This window comes from Thermobia domestica, chromosome 8 (assembly GCF_964235325.1).
Source record: "Thermobia domestica chromosome 8, izTheDome1.hap1.1, whole genome shotgun sequence".
Taxonomy (NCBI): domain Eukaryota; kingdom Metazoa; phylum Arthropoda; class Insecta; order Zygentoma; family Lepismatidae; genus Thermobia; species Thermobia domestica.
This window is the reverse complement of record NC_137461.1, coordinates 271,487,622-271,507,490: the sequence shown is the minus strand read 5'-3', so window position 1 is coordinate 271,507,490 and position 19,869 is coordinate 271,487,622. Positions and strand designations below refer to the sequence as shown.

General features: G+C 33.8%; 1 long non-coding RNA gene across 1 annotated transcript in view; it reads left to right on the top strand.

Moving 5' to 3' along the window:
- LOC145692019 (uncharacterized) overlaps nt 1–19,236 on the top strand; it is a 108,246-nt gene extending 89,010 nt beyond the window's left edge. The window contains exon 3 of the long non-coding RNA XR_014132607.1: nt 18,826–19,236. This is a non-coding gene — a long non-coding RNA (uncharacterized LOC145692019). The remainder of the gene's footprint in view (nt 1–18,825) is intronic.
- The last annotated feature ends 633 nt before the right edge of the window (nt 19,237–19,869 follow it).

The following is a 19,869-nucleotide window of genomic DNA, read 5'->3' as shown; positions in this document are numbered from 1 at the left end:
CCTTTAGGCTAGCCTGCATATACGTGGGACGTAAAACTCGAAAAATGTCATTTCATTTCATTTCAAAATTGAACTCCTTGTACATTTCCATTATAGGCGAGCGAGTGTTTGGAACAAGCAATTGTTCATTCTGCTAGAACTTGAAAACTACTGAGTTTACTTATTAATTGAATAGAGAATTTATTATTTTATTTCCTTTGTTATATGTAATAAAATACCTATAAAATATATTTTGAATCCTCGTGACTTATCCTTTCATTTGATATCTAACAGAAAAGTTACGCCATAAACTAATATCAGTCATGAAAGTATGAAGACTCTATCGACATCTTATTCAACAAATTCCAAGAAACTTTTTAGATTCTACATAGGAATAAAGACACATTATTTAACATGCACATAGTACCTCCTCTTAATTTCACTGCAGCCAGAAAAAAAATAAGACTCAAAAGTTATTAACATTCCTATCCAATATTATAAAAATTCTTAAATGTTGAAGATTCCTTTGTACATTATTTCATTTCTGGCACTGAATATTCGGTTTTTGCATCTTTTAAATGCGTCATTTATTCTGATCTCATTTTAAAAAGGCGATATACAAATTATAACTGAAAAAATAGCCTCATATTACTTCGTAGTGAATCACTAAAACAGGTTTTATCCTCTTTAACTTCTCTCTATCCCCCTCACGCTCTCTCTTTCTTTTTTTAAATTGACTCATCTCTAATGCAAGGTCAAACAAAGATCTGAAATACTATAAGGAACTTATTATCTTCAATCAGAACAGCGAGTTCACTTGATTTCTCTTTTTCATTTTCTTAGCCCATTTTCATGAAATGACACAACTGTTTGACAACCATTCTTTGTGAAAAACTGAAAAATAACTATGAGTTAGCAATATTGAAAATGAGACTAATAACTGCTTATTCTTCCATGAGCAAATAGTACACAACAAATGCAGTGTATTATGGTAATTCATGTATTGTTAAGGCACAGTAAGAACATTTAGGTTTCGCCTCAAAGTATGTATCTATATGGGATCGAAATCTTGAACCAAAATCGAATTTGTAAGGGAAAACTGTTACAACAAATGACAAAACACAAGAAGTGCGCTCCACAATTTAAAGATGTCGCCCAAGGAAGCCAGCAGGTAACCTGCTGCTCCGAGTTATTCTGTTTAACATAAACAAGGCAAACCTGTAAGGGCAGAAGGAAAGCAAATACTTTAGCAAACGATATCAACGTTGTTCAATTCACTTGAAGAAAATGAAGACCTATAATAGCTAATTTTCATGTTCTCATAGAATATTTATTTACTTCCTTTGTAGTACTGAAGTTAGTATTTGTACGTTCGCATGCTAAGAAAGCACATTGAACTAAAGGAGGAAAAGTACCATCTGTCTTTCATGGATATGCTTAATGATGTAGGTAATAGATGAAAAAGAAATAATCTCCCATAATGATAAATATGCTTGCTGTTACATACCAGCGCCATCTCTTTATCGTTCAGTTGATAATTTGACATAACTCATTGTTATTTCATCTATAATTACAGTTTGGAGAAAAATAACAATGTTCAGTTGCTATTAAAGGAGGGGGGATTATATAGTATTGGGTATTTTGCCCTATATCACGGCAATGGTGTGAGATTGAGACGAGCAATGCACATCGCAGTAGCAGAAATACATGCACGTGCTGCAGCAGAAATATTGCGGGAAACAGACGAAACAATTTCCTCTTCACCAATCAGCAAATAGTCGTGTGCGCAGTGATACAACATCATGTTACGCGGTTTGTTTTTGAAAGGTGCAAAGGACTGTGAAAAATGCTTTAGATAATTATCTATAATACAACAGGAGAGTATATTTTAAATTTTTTTCTTAGAGTTGGGGAGGAGGCAAAGCCTCTCCCAGCTCCCTCCACATAACTACGGAGAAGCTCTTCCATAGTTTTGAATCATTAGGTAAATAGAAATGCAATCTTTTAGGCATGATACCCTCACTGTATTTTAATATTTAGATAGCCGGTATGTCGAATCAAAATCGTAATAAAACATACCGGCTCTGCTTTTTCTCCACTTCAAACACTGGTTACGAGACAAACTGATATTTGTCAAGCATACAGTACCAAATATATTTTTTAACGTATTAAAAGAAATCTTTTGAGTTTTACGTCTCACGGTTATGCCAGGTAGGCTAAAGGAGACGGTGATTATGAGAAATGAATGAAATGGTGGAATGCAGAAAATGGGAGGAAACGGGAAACCCCGAGAAAACCCACGCACATGGTGTTTGTCTACCACAAAATTTACTTGGCGCGAGCTGGGATCGGACCAGGGACCCCATGCACCAGAGGTGAACGCTCTACCACTGAGCTAAAGTATTAATAGAGTGAGTCCTCAGTTTTATCTAGCAGGATGGACCCCCTATGGTTACAAGTCCGCCACTGTATACAATACTATCGTTACGTGAGGTTTGAGTTTGTGAGTGTGGCGTAGTTTAGGGAGATACGAAGTGACGTGAGGTTGAGGAACCGGTGAAGTTGAGCGACGTTTGGATAAAACGCCACTTCTGGACCAGTGTTGATCCTAGTCTCTCTCAGACGAACGAAGCAAGAAAAATAAAATTGCCCGAACTTGTCAGTCGAAGCTAACAATACTCCTCAGCTGCTCTTGTGTGTTCCGTTGTCACTCACTGTTCTTCTGCTGAAAAAAAACAAGTTGCTATTTTCTTTTTACAAAGCAGCAAGTGTTGCAATCTAAATGTAAAATAATAATCGATTCCACAAAAAAATTAAATTAGTAAAAGTAATAATAAGAAAATAAAATTGGAGTGGTTGTTTGAACCTTGTTAAAGGTATTCATATGACGCGGACTTCAATTCTGGCGCCTACGTCATTAAGTATTGCTTTTAATAAGGTAGCTCGATAAATTTGTTGAGTGATTAACAAATCAAACGATTTTCTAGAAAGCCTGCAGAACCATAAAAAAATGTTCCAACGTCCTATTTAAAGTTCCAAAGAGTTTTTGACCTCATATACTGATTTTAAGTTCTTTGCTTCATGAATTGCAACAGATAAATTAGTGAAACTGAAATTAAAGCACGAATTATTCTAATTTCAGAATAATTTGTTATACGATTGTAGTATTAAAACCTTTTTTCTAGAATTTCATGTCAACTCTAAACCATAATATACACATTAACTTGTATTTCTTATCGTGATAATGACAGGGGCATGGTAGCTCAAAGATGGGGCGTTTATTTCTAGCGCAATAGTATTGTCAACGACTTGGGCGGCTCGGCTCACGGCTCAGTCACCACCGAGCCAAGCCAACAGCTCACCCAACCGAGCCGATGGCTCACCTGAGCCGAGCCGAACCGAGCGGAACCAACAATCCAATGTCTCATGAGCTTGAGATGTTGGCTCAGTTGAACCGAGCCAAGCCAACATCACCTACAGTAAAAACTTGTAAAAATAAAAGTTTCTGCACTGCAACTGCTAGCTGTGTTAAGTAACTTTTTTTTTTGTACGAAATATTATCTTTTAACTTTCAGAACACCATTCATTTCCAATGTGGGCAAAAATATTATTTGTTCCCACATCCTTTTAATTGGAAGACAAACAACCAGCATCTCCCTCTGATGAAATTCCCTTCGGAGTTAGTAAAGAATAAAAACCACTAATCCATCTCTTACAGTATGTTTCTTAAAAAGACACGACTGCAGCTATAAAGTTATACTTCAGTGTTGCAGACAGGGGGCGACTATTAGGGGGGGCAAGAGGGGGCAGTTGCTCGGCACTTTTTTTAAAAAAATGACCCCTGTCTGCAACACTTGTTCATTTCATTTGGAAATGTAAGTTTTTATTATTATTATTATTATTTATTACTGGTTCATAGAAGAAAATGGTGCCATATAATATTTGCCGTTGCATGAGTATGTGGTGGTTATTTCTGTTCCCGTGGAGTTAAGAAAGCTACATGAATTGCGTTTTAATTGCAATTCAAAGCAATTATTATTGCAATTGCATATTACTTTAAATGTCGTATTTACTGTCTTTCATTTTCTAAGAGTAATAACATTCATTTAATAGCATGTGTGTGTCGGGGCCGGTGGCAGGAGGCGATTAGAACTTTTGCGGCTACTGGTGAGGGAGTCCCACCACAGGTCACGAACATAAAAAGAGATTATTAGTGACAATATTTTTACCAAAGGTAGTTGAAATTAAGCTAATAGAATAGTTAATAAAGGACTACGAAAGGTTTTAAGAATATTTGACTTAGAGGGTTGTTTGACATTAAAATGTAATGGAGCTGAGCAGTTTATGGGGTTTGACAATTTATTAGTATGGTAGGGAGGAGGTTTGTTTTGTTTAAACAATGTTTGATTAACCAGGCTGTTGGCAAGGTGAGTTGATAGAGAGAGAGAGAACAGGATGAGTGCCTATGTATGATAATAATTAATTATAAAGTTTAAGCACGAGTTTACGAGATTATAAGGGAGCCTTGATTTATGAATGTCCCGCAGGTAATTGCCAGCACTTTAGGGCAGTGGCGGCTCCAAAGGGGGGTCACTAGTTAACGTGAAGCCCACACAACAACGAGATTAATTAGCACTCCAAAATAATAGATAACTAGGACTCGTGCAAAGAAATAAATATTTGTAGCGGGACGATAACTTAATAATTAGGCACGTATTATACAACAATGAATTTAAAAATAAAGCTAATGCAATGGAGACAGGATTATTAACACACTTAATGGACCTTAAATATATAAAACTTTATAAGACAAGGTCAGGCTTGGCTATACTTAAATAATTTAGCTTAATAACAATTTAATTGATAAAACAATAAAATGGAAGAGATAGTTATTGCTAACAACCTTAGTTGTAGAATTACTTTACACAAACACTGAAATTGGATATTGGGTGCAAAGAAGTAGACGTGATTCTGAGTCGATGCGAGGAATCAAGATGCACAATTAAAATTACTAAAACAATTTAAATCACTCACCTTGCAATTTAACACCTACACAGATGAAAGAGTTTTAAGTGGCCTTTGGAGATATCGTTGAGTCCTGTATAAGTTTAGTTGAGCTTAGCGTGGTAACAAGATGTTTGTTGCAACTAAGAATTTTTAGAAGATGTTTGTATTGGTTTGAGCGGTAAAACCAACAAGATGCTTTCACTTCCTACGGAGAGTGAAGTTTTTTTTCCAATTGGAATTTTTACGGCGAATGCAGGAATAGTACTGGAGTCGCAGAACACACACAGAAGGGTGATGGTTTACTTAACTACAGAAGATAAAGAATTTGGTTTTTAACAGGTGTGACTGGTGTAGTGGTTCACGTAGGAACCAGAGAATGAAAGAGATGTGATAATAATGACTTTGACGAACGGCTTCTTCGGAGGTACTTTTTGAGAGAATATGAGTAGGTGAGGTTGTACTTTGAAAACTTTAGATAGGCGTTTTAAATAACTGGAACGCCGAGTTAGAATAGTATGAGTTTTATTGTAAGTTGCTTTTGTACAGCGCAGAAGAGTTGTTAAGCAATAAGTTGTTATACATTAGAGATAATTTTAGATGACGCACAAGCCTAGTGGCGTATGCGTGAAATTTGAGAGGGGTCAGAATATGACCAATGATAAAAGAGAAACAAGGGCAGTTCAATGAAGAGATTGAATTACGACTGCCTGCAAGTAGTAGTAGTAAACTTACTAGAAACAATGTTTAGCACAGTAACAAAGTTCTTGCTGTATTGTACACACGAAATGAAAACAGAGATGGTCCTTGGTAGGAGAACGGAGATGACGGAGTTCTCCACTAACATAGTGTAATAACACACTCTGGTAATGCACTAAGTTTTTCTCTCTATGACTCTAACAAAGTCAGAGAAGAAACGCAAGTCCGGCGGGCGAAGGACAGAAGCCTGAGCCCGAAGAGTGGGCCGGAGCCCCCGGCGACGAGCACGAAGCTCGTGCCTCGTAGACACACAATGATTTTTCCCTGAGAACAGCTTGTACAGCTATTTTGTATTCAGGGAGTTTATTCACACGTTACGTACGTGGGAGTATAGTAGGGTGGTATCTTCCCAAAAAGGGCGGATACTCGTGTGCAATGAAATTAGTCTTTACGTTTAGATTGGGTATTGATAATCTAAACGACTATTTAGGGTGTTAACTAGAATAGTCACGCATGCGCGTTATTATAAACAGTATAAGGCTTTAGCGTCATCTGGTACATAATATCCAAATTAAAAGTTAAAGGTTAATTTGATATTACAAAGAAAATCAAGCTTTATCCAGATTTTACAGGTTTTTTAATCGTTTCACAATGATATCAAAAATACAAGTGTTCCCAAGACACTTATTTTATATGGTGTCAAAATAGACATATTTAGTATTTTCGAAGTGTCAACTTCGGCGCCAAAATGTTAATTATACGTCTACCATGTTTTTGAGAACATCTGGGCTTAAACAGAGGACAATGAGAGTATTTAGAAAATAACATCAGACTCTCAGATAAGACACAAGGGTTAGATATTCCCTTGCACGTGCAGCGAATTGAAGGTTATAGGTTACCAATTCAGATCTGTTTCTCAAGATGCAAAGAGGGGAGAAAAAGATATGAGTTTCCTCTTACGAGAAAACAGCTAACTTTAAGTATTTGTCTGGCTTAGTTATTTTACAGAAAGAATAAAATATAAAGAGAGAAATTTAACATTGACTAATACCTGCAATAATTACATGGCAATAAAGCAATTAAAAGGTTTTTAAATAGTAATTATGAATTTAATAACAGTAAGAAAAGCAAAAAATTAGGTCGGCCCGAAGGCGCATCAGGTCGGCCGCTACAGTCCTCCCGCGTAAAATAAAAAAAAATAGACGAGGGAACTGAGGAATATTTTTTTTTTGACTACTTGGGCTTAAATTTTTTTTGAAAAAAAAAATATTAAGTGGCAATATTGTTTTTAAACTTTAGAGTTGGCAACACTTTTTAATTTTTAGGATTGGCAACACTGCTTAATATTTATACATAGATATATTTAATTAAAATTTTTTAGTTTTAGTTGGCAACACTTACTAATTCTTTAAGTAAAGTTTATAAAGGTAAAACATTTTTGTTGCTTATATTAGCGAATATTATTTTATACACAATTATAGCTAAATAATTGAAGTACTTAAATTCATAAAGTAAAAACCCATTGAAATAATTATATAGCATTAGGTAACACCATAATAAAATAATATGACACAAAAGTAATTATATTAGTAGTACCGAAGTATTTACTAGAATCCCAAAATAGCTTAAGTATATATATATATATATATTTTTTTTTTATATAAGAAGATATACGATTATTTAAAGGTCTAATACCTAGGTTATACCCAAACAATTAAAAAGTTAAAGAAATGTTTATATATATACCTCTATAACTAGAATTAAATATGAGAACCCAAAATTATTATTAAACTACGTTAATAAATAAAGTTATTATTAGACTACCAATTATTTAGATATAAAATTTCGATTGTGAGTGACTCACAAATTTAAGAAATTACTATATGGCTTTACCAATGGTTATATATGTATAATACAGAGTTTCTAGTTGATACGATTTGTTTTTACATATTTACAAAACTAGACTAACAAGGCCAATACAATTTGATTTTGTATAAATACACTATACCTATTAAAATACTATAGCGAGGGATAACACAAATGATTTTAATTATGTACAGTATACATTTAAAATAAATTTTTTTTTTATTTAGTTTTTATAGTTATTATTATTATAATACGAGTTTTTATATATACAAAGGATATATTTATATGTAAAGGAGATGGATGATTTATACTAAAATAATATAGTTAGATATTAAACTTAAGTAACATGCAATTATGCTTTACAAATTAATTATAACTACAAAGGAAGTATATATAGATAGCAAATATTTATACGCATTTTTTTTTTTTTTTTTTTTTTTTTATTAATTTGCAATTATTTACGGTAGTTGGAGTTTTAATTTCTTTATACATTTAAGGACTGCATATGTCCTAAACGAAATTTTTACTAGGTATATATATAGAATTACTAAATTTAACAAAAGATTTGAATGATTTTTATATTATTAAAAGTACAAGAATTAACTACCTAAAAATTCTAGAGATTATAAACATTACATAGAATTGCAAGACTACCGTATACAGAGTATAACTATATTAGTTAATGAAGTATTTAATTCATTTTTATTATTATTATTATTATTATTATTATTATTACTATATGCAAATTTTTTTTTTTTTACGTTTTGTTTTTTGATATATTAATTAAAAATTTATATTTTATTATTTACTCCAAAATTGTCAAAACAAACCATTAGTTACACGATAAGAAAGGGAGCCAGTTTGTTTTTATGCTTTTTTAGTTTTTACTAAAATTGGGTTACTGGGACTTTCTGAGGTCGAAGGTTATCCACTACCGGAGGGTAGTTGGGAATTGACGCTTAGATGTTTTTTATTTTTTTTTTTTTTTGCTATTACACTCCACGCTGAGGTCAGGGTGGTGTGAAGAAAAAGAAATTATACTACAGCCCTGTTTGGTAAGGGTCTGGTTTTTTTTTTAAACAGAGAACGGCCAAAAGAAGAATTTTTATGTTTTTATACAAGCTTTCGAATGAAATGAAGGCTGACTTTTTTTAGCGCGAAAGGGATAATTAGAACATATATATATATATATATATTTTTAAACACTTTATAACATTCATTCCTTAAACAATTAGAATTCAGTACGGGACAGCGTATGAATGTTTTAAAATGAATTCTTTTTAAATAGCATTTATATGGAACACGACTCAATACCGGGTGTTTATTAACTAAATGGCAATTTTATAGTTATGTTTAAAAAATACTTAAATTATAATATGGCGCAAACGACCAATATACAAGATTAATTATTGTTTAGACTTTCAACATTTTTATTTAACAATATGCCAATTAACGCGTGGTTCAATATTATTGTTTAGTGACTATTGTCACGCAGTTGAACAGACGCTTAACAAAAATTAATTAAATAAATTATCTTAATTTATAGAATGAACTACCACAAATAATTAATCAACGCAGTTGAACAGACGCTTAATAAACTTAATCAAATAAATCGTTTTAATTTATAAAATGAACTGCTACAAATAGTTAATTGATAAGAGAGGTAGAGTTACAATATAGAATTTTAAATTAACATATATTTAATTGTACTCTTTGCACAGAGGTACTTTGCTTTTACGTTATTTTATTAACAAAGGAACCAATATAACTGAAGTACTGACGTTTAGAAATTAACAATGAATTTAAATTATAACCTCAGGCAATTATTTTGTTGCCTTACTATGATAACAATTACCTTTTACAGTAAAATATTAATATTATTCAATTGGTAGATTTTAATTTTTGAACCTGGATATTTACCAAAATTTATATTAATTGTAATATATAGAAGATATTAGAATACAATTATCATATGCATTATAACGCATAATATATTAAATACCATTATCATATTTATTATAATGTATATTCACGTTAGAATATTATTAGAATTACAGCTTAAAATGTCTATTCCTGGTAAATACAATAATTAATATATCCAAATGATAAAAATAGAATGTGTTGTAATCTTATAGAAATACAATCAAACGGGAATAGACTATAATTACTTAAATACATTTAAGAACAATTAATACAATTTAACGAGAATTCCTTACAGGAGACATGATGTCGACTCTTAGGTACAAATTAAGTTGGCACTTGGACGGCAGGAGGCAAGAGAGGTATAATAAGGATTACTTTTAGCCTATTATTTAATATTAACTTATATGACCCTGGGACTTACATTTATTGCGCATTTATTTATAATTTTAACTTTGAGGAATTTAACCGCGTATTTATATTTTAGAGACTTTTTGGAATATCTATACGCATAAAAGAACGATTTATCATTTTAAATAGGAGACAAGAAAGAGTTTATATGCAATTACAAAGTGATTAATAATGCACTTATTTACTAAACAGGGCGGCTGTATTTGACATTTAGGCCCGATAAGAATTTTATTCTAGAAAATAACTTGATTTTTGGACTTGCAAAAGCATTTTTTTTACTCATGATATTATAACATCACTAATTTACGCGGAAGCTAGAAAACATAACAATATTTGATACATTGGACAAGCGAATTTAATTATCTTTTTGGACAACCTTAGATTTTTTTAAGGACTCGTGCTTGGACTCATTAGGGAGCAAGAGTGCTCAAAAGGATTAGGTTTACATAAACGTACCTTTGATTAGATTAGGCACTTGCGAGCAAGAATATTTATGACCATTTAAATACAACATTAGCTTTTATACATATTATTACTATCTTGAAAAGCACATAGTTAAAACTTTAATATTATAGGGTGTCTTTCGAACGAAACACTGGGCTTTCTTCCGAAAGAACCAAACATTTTTTGGTCGTTCGTTAGTAAACAGAACGATAATAAACAGCTGCGGGACCTAGGGGTCCATAGCGACCTGGGATGTAATAGGAGGGTCCCGTACATTTAAGGGGGTAAGCCTTCTCAAAGAGTCGGCTTAACATCCTTACAATTACGCGGACGCACCATTATACAATAAGGTCGATATAACAGAGGATTAACATTAGAGATTGCGCGATTCTCAGCTAATACAAGCGATAGAAACAAGCGGCAATTTTCTGAAACGACCAATTTACGCTTTGGGGCTGATAATTGTAGTTAATTATCACGTTTGATGGAATTGGTACTCTTTTTAGGAAAGGGAATTGACACATCCTAACCTAATTTAGACTTTATGAATTACTGCTGGAACAAGGGAGAGGTATGTTTACTGTTTTAATATTTTCCGACAGGGTGTTTCCCAACGATACGTTCCAAAATTAGATAGCTCGCTAAAATTTACAAGATAATTATATAACTCGAGGCATTAGCGCTCGACAAGGAATAGCAAAATTAATAACAATACTATAGAGCACGGTTTTACGTTCTGAACAAATGAAATTATTAACACAATGACTACGGTTGAATTTATTGTGATTGGAAAGTGATAAATTTATTGATAATTTAACTTTTAACATAATGAATAAGAAAAGATTCATTGATTAATAATGTTTACTAATAAATTATTTAAACGTTTTTTTAATTAATAACAATAGCTAAGCACAAACGGAATTGTTAGGATTAGTTTTTCTACTACATTAAGTTTACGTATTTCTTTTTTAATAAAACAGCCTTACACTGGCAATTAAAATTTACAAGAGCTTTATTTAGATTATGAAACTTTGATGCCATGGACTTCAAAAAGCAATAACGCATATTCTAATACTTTACGCTCTTATCATTTAATCAAAATACAAGGGACTTCGCGGTTTTAGAATACAGGGTACTATACTTCAGGGGTGTTCCACATTAGTGTTGTCTTTATTTAAACACGACTTAAAATAATAAAATAACGAGTTAGGCTTAATATTACAACAACTTATTAAGAATGGTCTCTACTTAAAACAAATTACTAAATTGAATTTATTGCCCTTTTAAACTTTTAATCTTGGTATACTTAATTTTCTCATAATTAACAAAAAGCACGTCCATTTATAAACAATAAAATTAAATTGGCCTCCAAGAAGATTTTTAAAATAATTTGAAACTTCAAAATTACAATAATGAATCTCATTATGAACTTTTACTGAGAAACGAAACATATTAAGGCTTTAGTTCGCATAGTTTGTGTAAGGAATCTCTTTAGCACCTAACATAATATTTAATTTACCACTAACGCTGAGAAGACAGTCGGGGAAAGATCAAGAATTTACCCACAATCAAAGAACTAACAACGCGTGAGTGTAAGGACTCACAGAATGAAAATTTCGAAATAAATTTCAAAATTTCAATGATGTTTGTTTTGACTGACTTGTTCATTAATCACACAAGCAGAATTTGAATACTTGGAGTTCCTACACCAGCCTTGCGACTGATGATTCTTGAAATGAATCTCGCGAAAATCCATTGCAAGAATCGAACTCAGAATACGTTGAGAAGCTTTGAATACAGAACGGAATAGCTTTCATCTTGATAGGTGGAGAAGGAAGTATCCGTCCCGCATTTGGCGCCATAAACCTTCTCAAGGTATTGTGTTGATATTTTTCCCTACAGTTTTTTTTTTTTTTTTTTTTAATACTAACGCATTACACAACCGAGGAACGCTAACCAACACACTTCCTTTTTCTCGCTCTTTCTTTTTTTTTTTCTTTTTGTTTTGTTTTGCCCAGCTGGGGAAACTAACAGAGAACAGATGTTTTCTCTCTGTGTTGAAGAAAAAGGAACGAACTATTCTTTTGATATATGGACTGTTTCTTTTTCCTTCCCTCATTGACTTTTCTAGAACAAGCAAAATGATAGTTAAGCTTTCAGGGTAGAAGGGGGCATTTGCCCAACGCAACATATCAACACAAAATGTTTACTTTCAAGCAAATTAATAGGAAACCTGTCCTTTCAATTAACACAATTTAAACATTAAATTATACGAAACTCATTTAGAATATAAATGTGACCCTAAGAAAACTACTTAACACAAATGAAAGTAATAATATAAATAACTCCTGCTTTGTCATTTACAAAAGCAACATAGGATTCTATAATTAATATCAATTAACACATTATTAGATGACGAGCTAATGATCGAATCCCACCGCTGCCACCAAATTTATGTCGGGGCCGGTGGCAGGAGGCGATCAGAACTTTTGCGGCCACTGGTGAGGGAGTCCCACCACAGGTCACGAACATAAAAAGAGATTATTAGTGACAATATCTTTACCAAAGGTAGCCGAAATTAAGCTAACAGAATAGTTAATAAAGGACTACGAAAGGTCTTAAGAATATTTGACTTAGAGGGTTGCTTGACATTAAAATGTAATGGAGCTGAGCAGTTTATGGGGCTTGACAATTTATTAGTATGGTAGGGAGGAGGTTTGTCCTGTTTAAACAATGTTTGATTAACCAGGCTGTTGGCAAGGTGAGTTGATAGAGAGAGAGAGAACAGGATGAGTGCCTATGTATGACAATAATTAATTACAAAGTTTAAGCACGAGTTTACGAGATTATAAGGGAGCCTTGATTTATGAATGTCCCGCAGGTAATTGCCAGCACTTTAGGGCAGTGGCGGCTCCAAAGGGGGGTCACTAGTTAACGTGAAGCCCACACAACAACGAGATTAATTAGCACTCCAAAATAATAGACAACTAGGACTCGTGCAAAGAAATAAATATTTGTAGCGGGACGACAACTTAATAATTAGGCACGTATTATACAACAATGAATTTAAAAATAAAGCTAATGCAATGGAGACAGGATTATTAACACACTTAATGGACCTCAAATACATAAAACTTTACAAGACAAGGTCAGGCTTGGCTATACTTAAATAATTTAGCCTAATAACAATTTAATTGATAAAACAATAAAATGGAAGAGATAGTTATTGCTAACAACCTTAGTTGTAGAATTACTTTACACAAACACTGAAATCGGATATTGGGTGCAAAGAAGTAGACGTGATTCTGAGTCGATGCGAGGAATCAAGATGCACAATTAAAATCACTAAAACAATTTAAATCACTCACCTCGCAATTTAACACCTACACAGATGAAAGAGTTCCAAGTGGCCTCTGGAGATATCGTCGAGTCCTGTATAAGTTTAGTTGAGCTTAGCGTGGTAACAAGATGTTCGTTGCAACCAAGAATTTCCAGAAGATGTTTGTATTGGTTTGAGCGGTAAAACCAACAAGATGCTTCCACTTCCTACGGAGAGTGAAGTTCTTTTTCCAATTGGAATTTTCACGGCGAATGCAGGAATAGTACTGGAGTCGCAGAACACACACAGAAGGGTGATGGTTTACTCAACTACAGAAGATAAAGAATTTGGTTCTCAACAGGCGTGACTGGTGTAGTGGTTCACGTAGGAACCAGAGAATGAAAGAGATGTGATAATAATGACTTTGACGAACGGCTTCTTCGGAGGTACTTTTTGAGAGAATATGAGTAGGTGAGGTCGTACTTTGAAAACTTTAGATAGGCGTTTTAAATAACTGGAACGCCGAGTTAGAATAGTATGAGTTTTATTGTAAGTTGCTTTTGTACAGCGCAGAAGAGTTGTTAAGCAATAAGTTGTTATACATTAGAGATAATTTTAGATGACGCACAAGCCTAGTGGCGTATGCGTGAAATTTGAGAGGGGTCAGAATATGACCAATGATAAAAGAGAAACAAGGGCAGTTCAATGAAGAGATTGAATTACGACTGCCTGCAAGTAGTAGTAGTAAACTTACTAGAAACAATGTTCAGCACAGTAACAAAGTTCTTGCTGTATTGTACACACGAAATGAAAACAGAGATGGTCCTTGGTAGGAGAACGGAGATGACGGAGTTCTCCACTAACATAGTGTAATAACACACTCTGGTAATGCACTAAGTTCTTCTCTCTATGACTCTAACAAAGTCAGAGAAGAAACGCAAGTCCGGCGGGCGAAGGACAGAAGCCTGAGCCCGAAGAGTGGGCCGGAGCCCCCGGCGACGAGCACGAAGCTCGTGCCTCGTAGACACACAATGATTTTTCCCTGAGAACAGCTTGTACAGCTATTTTGTATTCAGGGAGTTTATTCACACGTTACGTACGTGGGAGTATAGTAGGGTGGTATCTTCCCAAAAAGGGCGGATACTCGTGTGCAATGAAATTAGTCTTTACGTTTAGATTGGGTATTGATAATCTAAACGACTATTTAGGGTGTTAACTAGAATAGTCACGCATGCGCGTTATTACAAACAGTATAAGGCTTTAGCGTCATCTGGTACATAATATCCAAATTAAAAGTTAAAGGTTAATTTGATATTACAAAGAAAATCAAGCTTTATCCAGATTTTACAGGTTTTTTAATCGTTTCACAATGATACCAAAAATACAAGTGTTCCCAAGACACTTATTTTATATGGTGTCAAAATAGACATATTTAGTATTTTCGAAGTGTCAACTTCGGCGCCAAAATGTTAATTATACGTCTACCATGTTTTTGAGAACATCTGGGCTTAAACAGAGGACAATGAGAGTATTCAGAAAATAACATCAGACTCTCAGATAAGACACAAGGGTTAGATATTCCCTTGCACGTGCAGCGAATTGAAGGTTATAGGTTACCAATTCAGATCTGTTTCTCAAGATGCAAAGAGGGGAGAAAAAGATATGAGTTTCCTCTTACGAGAAAACAGCTAACTTTAAGTATTTGTCTGGCTTAGTTATTTCACAGAAAGAATAAAATATAAAGAGAGAAATTTAACATTGACTAATACCTGCAATAATTACATGGCAATAAAGCAATTAAAAGGTTTTTAAATAGTAATTATGAATTTAATAACAGTAAGAAAAGCAAAAAATTAGGTCGGCCCGAAGGCGCATCAGGTCGGCCGCTACATGTGGAATTGAAAATATAAGTTTCCCATTAATCCCCAGTTTTAATATAACTTCTACAGAACAAGCCTCATTATTCATTACTATGATTAATATTATCCTTTCTAATTATTTGTTTTGCAAATTTGTTATTAAATAATCTGATCACACAATTTTCCAGACATAATTTTAAGATGTTCATGAGCAAGGAATCAAATCTCTTCTTACACTTTTGTTGTTTAAGAGTACAAAGGGCTAGCACCGACTTGTGTTGCTCTTGTCAATTTACTAAATAAAATATGAAATACGATATAGACTCTATGGTATTTTTATTGAAAAATATAGTATCCTATTAGTTATGCAACCTTTCGTCAAACAAAGTGATAGAGACAAAGAGGAAAAGTAAAAATCATATACAAATATTCAGATCATGTCTTGCCCCCACCCACCCAGTTTTAACGTTCAATTACCGCCACTGGTTGCAGAAATAGGGATGCGCACGAGACGAGTCAAGACAGAATTCGAGTCGAGACACAGCTCTTCCTATAGAGAAATATACATTTTTCGAGTCGAGACATCGCTTTTACAGCACATTTTCGAGACGAGACAGCCTCAAATCTTGTCTCGTGCGCATCCCTATGCAGAAAGAGTGAACTGAAATTAAATTAAGTCTTTAATTTCAACTTATTAAGATTAGGTCTTCAAGGAGAGGGATTAAAGGAATTTTAAGTCTGAAATGACAGAATGGAAAGGCGATACTCACAGAAAACACATGAAAACGAAGTTGCCCAATACAAATTCACGTAAGCTAGAACAGGACCTTTGGCATAAGAAGTAGTTACTCTTTCAGTGACCCATTGTAAGATTGATCCTTGTAAACGAACGTTTTTATATTGATAAGCAAGAAACACATTCACAATCCTAATAACTGGCCGTTGCATTAAATTTAATAAGTCAAAACTAACCTTGCAAGTCGGATTGATAACAGTCCGAGGTACAAAGTGGGTTTTTGATTCTTAATAATGTATCCTGTAGCAAGCATTAGTAATTAAATTTATATTTTTTTGCAAGATGGGAGAGGAAAGATGTGACCATACTTCATTGGGAAATTAACATATTTTCAATTTAATTTTTTCTTAGGACTACTAAATTCTGGAGTATAAGGAGATACTCTCCTAGTGCTCCATGTTCATTTCACAGATAAGAACAACAGATGGCAGGACTTCTACCCATATAAATGTTAGAAAATGCATACACTCACAAAATATTTTCGTAAAAGGATTACAGGAAATATAATCCGTTTTACGTTAATTGGTATACGTGTCAAATAGAGCATGCAAAACTGTTTACGGCAAAAAAAAAAAAAAAAACATGCACATTTTCATTGTTTAGATATTTAGGCCCATGATATGCTAGAAAGACGATGGCCTTGGTGTTGGAATACAACGATAATGGTGTGGACAAATTCATTGTTTCAACACTTTTTAAAATATATAATTCAAAGTGGAATCCGAATCACTGTATTGAATTCGGGATGCTTTCCCACTGAAAATAGAACTCGAAACGCCATGCACAAAGTGCACTCACCCTTACTGGCCACTATACCAGCAAGGAGGGCTTTCAGACTTGTGGCATTGAAATTGTATGCATAATTCCATAGTTTCAGGGAATTCACAAATTTTGAAATTAACACTTGTAGCCCCACCTTTTTTCCTCGCTCTTTTTTCTTTTGCTTGCTTTCCAGGAAAAATATAAAAAAGAAACGGTGAAACATTTGTCTAATTATTTTAACTGGGAAGTTCATACACCAAATTTCATGCCTGTACTCTTCAGAGAGTCGGAGATATATTTATTTACTCTAATAATTGTCACCCCATTTCTCTCCTTCCTCGTCGAATTTTCAAAAAATCCTTCCTTAGTGATATATCTCACGAATCTCATGGAATACATACATATATACATACATACATACACATACACACACACACACACACACACACACACACATATATATATATATATATATATATATATATATATATATATATATATATACAGACGCGGATCCAAGGGGAAGGCTATAGTTCGCCATGACGCTCAGGTATACACTGGATGAGGCAAACTATGGTTTAGCCCCTCCCTTGATTATATCCTGGATCCACACACACACACACACACACACACACACACACACATATATATATATATATATATATATATATATATATATATATATATATATATATATATATATATATATATATATATATATATATATATATATATATATATATATAGAGAGAGAGAGAGAGAGAGAGAGAGAGAGAGAGAGAGAGAGAGAGATATTACTGTAATTTGCACCCGCCAATAGCTTATTAATTGGGAATTTTCTTCCAAAAATATTAATATATATTAACATAGCATCCCCCAATTCTCTAGGATTTCGCTCCCTGTTTCGTACTATTACTTGTGTAATACGTCTCTCAATAATTCTGAGTCTTTTTTTCTTTTTTCTTGTTTTTAGCTTTTCCAAACACATTCCTGATCTTTTTCTTAATGGCACTGAAGAATAATTACAAGTAGGTAGCAACACTGTAATAGTATTATAGCATTGCTCTTCGTCCCCCCCCCCCCAGTCGTCCCAAGAGCCCAACGCAGATGATGGTCACTATGTGAGAGAAGTGTTGCCCCTGCCCCCTCTCTCATTGCAACAGTCTCTCTACCCGCTCCCACGTTTGATGCGAGTATGAGTTAGCGATGTCACGACAATGGTCAAGGGCTGGTTTGTAGCATGATGTCAACAACCGAGTATTAACCGCCCCCCTCCTGCTATCCCTCTCACACACGCCTCCTTCTTCCTTTTTCTCATCCAGTTCCCTTGCGGCTTCTCAGAGAGAGAAAGAAACAACTCACAAAACAAGTTTTTTTTTTATATGCCATTATGCTTTTTTTCTTACTTGTAACGAAAGAAGGAAAATCCCAAGGCGTACAGTCACGTACAAAATTATTGCGATATAATTTCCTCTTCTATGTAGATTTGTAAGCTTACTCAATCCGCCGCCTCTTTGATTCTTGCCATAAGAATTTACAAAATAATTCTTTAGCTCTGTGGTCAGGCGCACAGTTCTGGGCTTAAAGATTGGATCCCAGGTAAAGTAATGTATAAGTTGAGCCGAAAATCCCAATACCTATGTACACCATGTTAAGTGCTCACTATGTGTGTATTTCATTGCAGATAAAAACGTAACTGTTGTATATTTCACTCCTAGTGTATCTCACTATTGTATTACACAGTGTATTTTATTTTCTCGTTACAGATACTGGAAAATATGGCCGATGAGTCACCTGTAACGTAGTCGACACATAAATGGAAATAATTTGTAAATCTACTTCTATTCATTACCTATATACGAAGATATATGCTCTGGAATGAGGACGTTACTACTACCGCCTCTAGTGGCAGTTTCTAAAACTGAGGTTTTTGTCCGCCGTTTGGTAATGATTGTCTGCCATTGCTGGCTACTAACTTCATCGGCACCAGGTTACAAAAAAAAAAAAAAAAAAAAAAAAAGTCTATCATAAATGGCATATATTTAAAATTATGAAAATATAAGGAAGTTGCTTAATATGTGAAATGTAATACAGGTTTGGCTTTATAATAACTAATATATGTGGGTGGTGAAACAATTACGAAGACAAATACGTTTCAAAATTGATTTTAATGTTAAAAAAGATGTTCATATTTTTATACTTGTTCCTTATGTTTTTCGTTACAAATAATAATAATAAAAAAAATTCCGCCGCCAACTCCGTCTCTATATAGGATTTAAATGTTATTCATATTTAAGAGTCTTCATCCCGGCGAAATTAAAATACCGCTAATTTTACAGTAATTATGTGATATCTTCAAATAGATAAAAGATAATTGAAATATGGAACAAGAGCGCCCTAGACAATATTATTTTGCGTGAGGTTATCACCGTTATCACAAGTCACCTAGTGGCTTTCCGTTTTCAGCTGTTTAGAAACGCGAAAATAAATGACGATTTTCAAAATGCCTCGAAATCGAAAGCAGATAAGTGAGTCGTGATAACGGTTTCTTGTGTAAAATAATATTGTCTAGGGCGCTCTTGTTCCACATTTCGATTATCTTTTATCTATTTGAAGATATCACATAATTACTGTAAAATTAGCGGTATTTTAATTTCGCCGGGATGAAGACTCTTAAGCCGTTACACACCGTACACCGTGAAGAAACGGATTTTAATGAGTATTTCAGCTCATGAGCAACCTCACGCTGGCAAATCAATAACGAACATCCAAAGGAATTTTGTTGGGAATTTAATAACCTTTCCCTACTA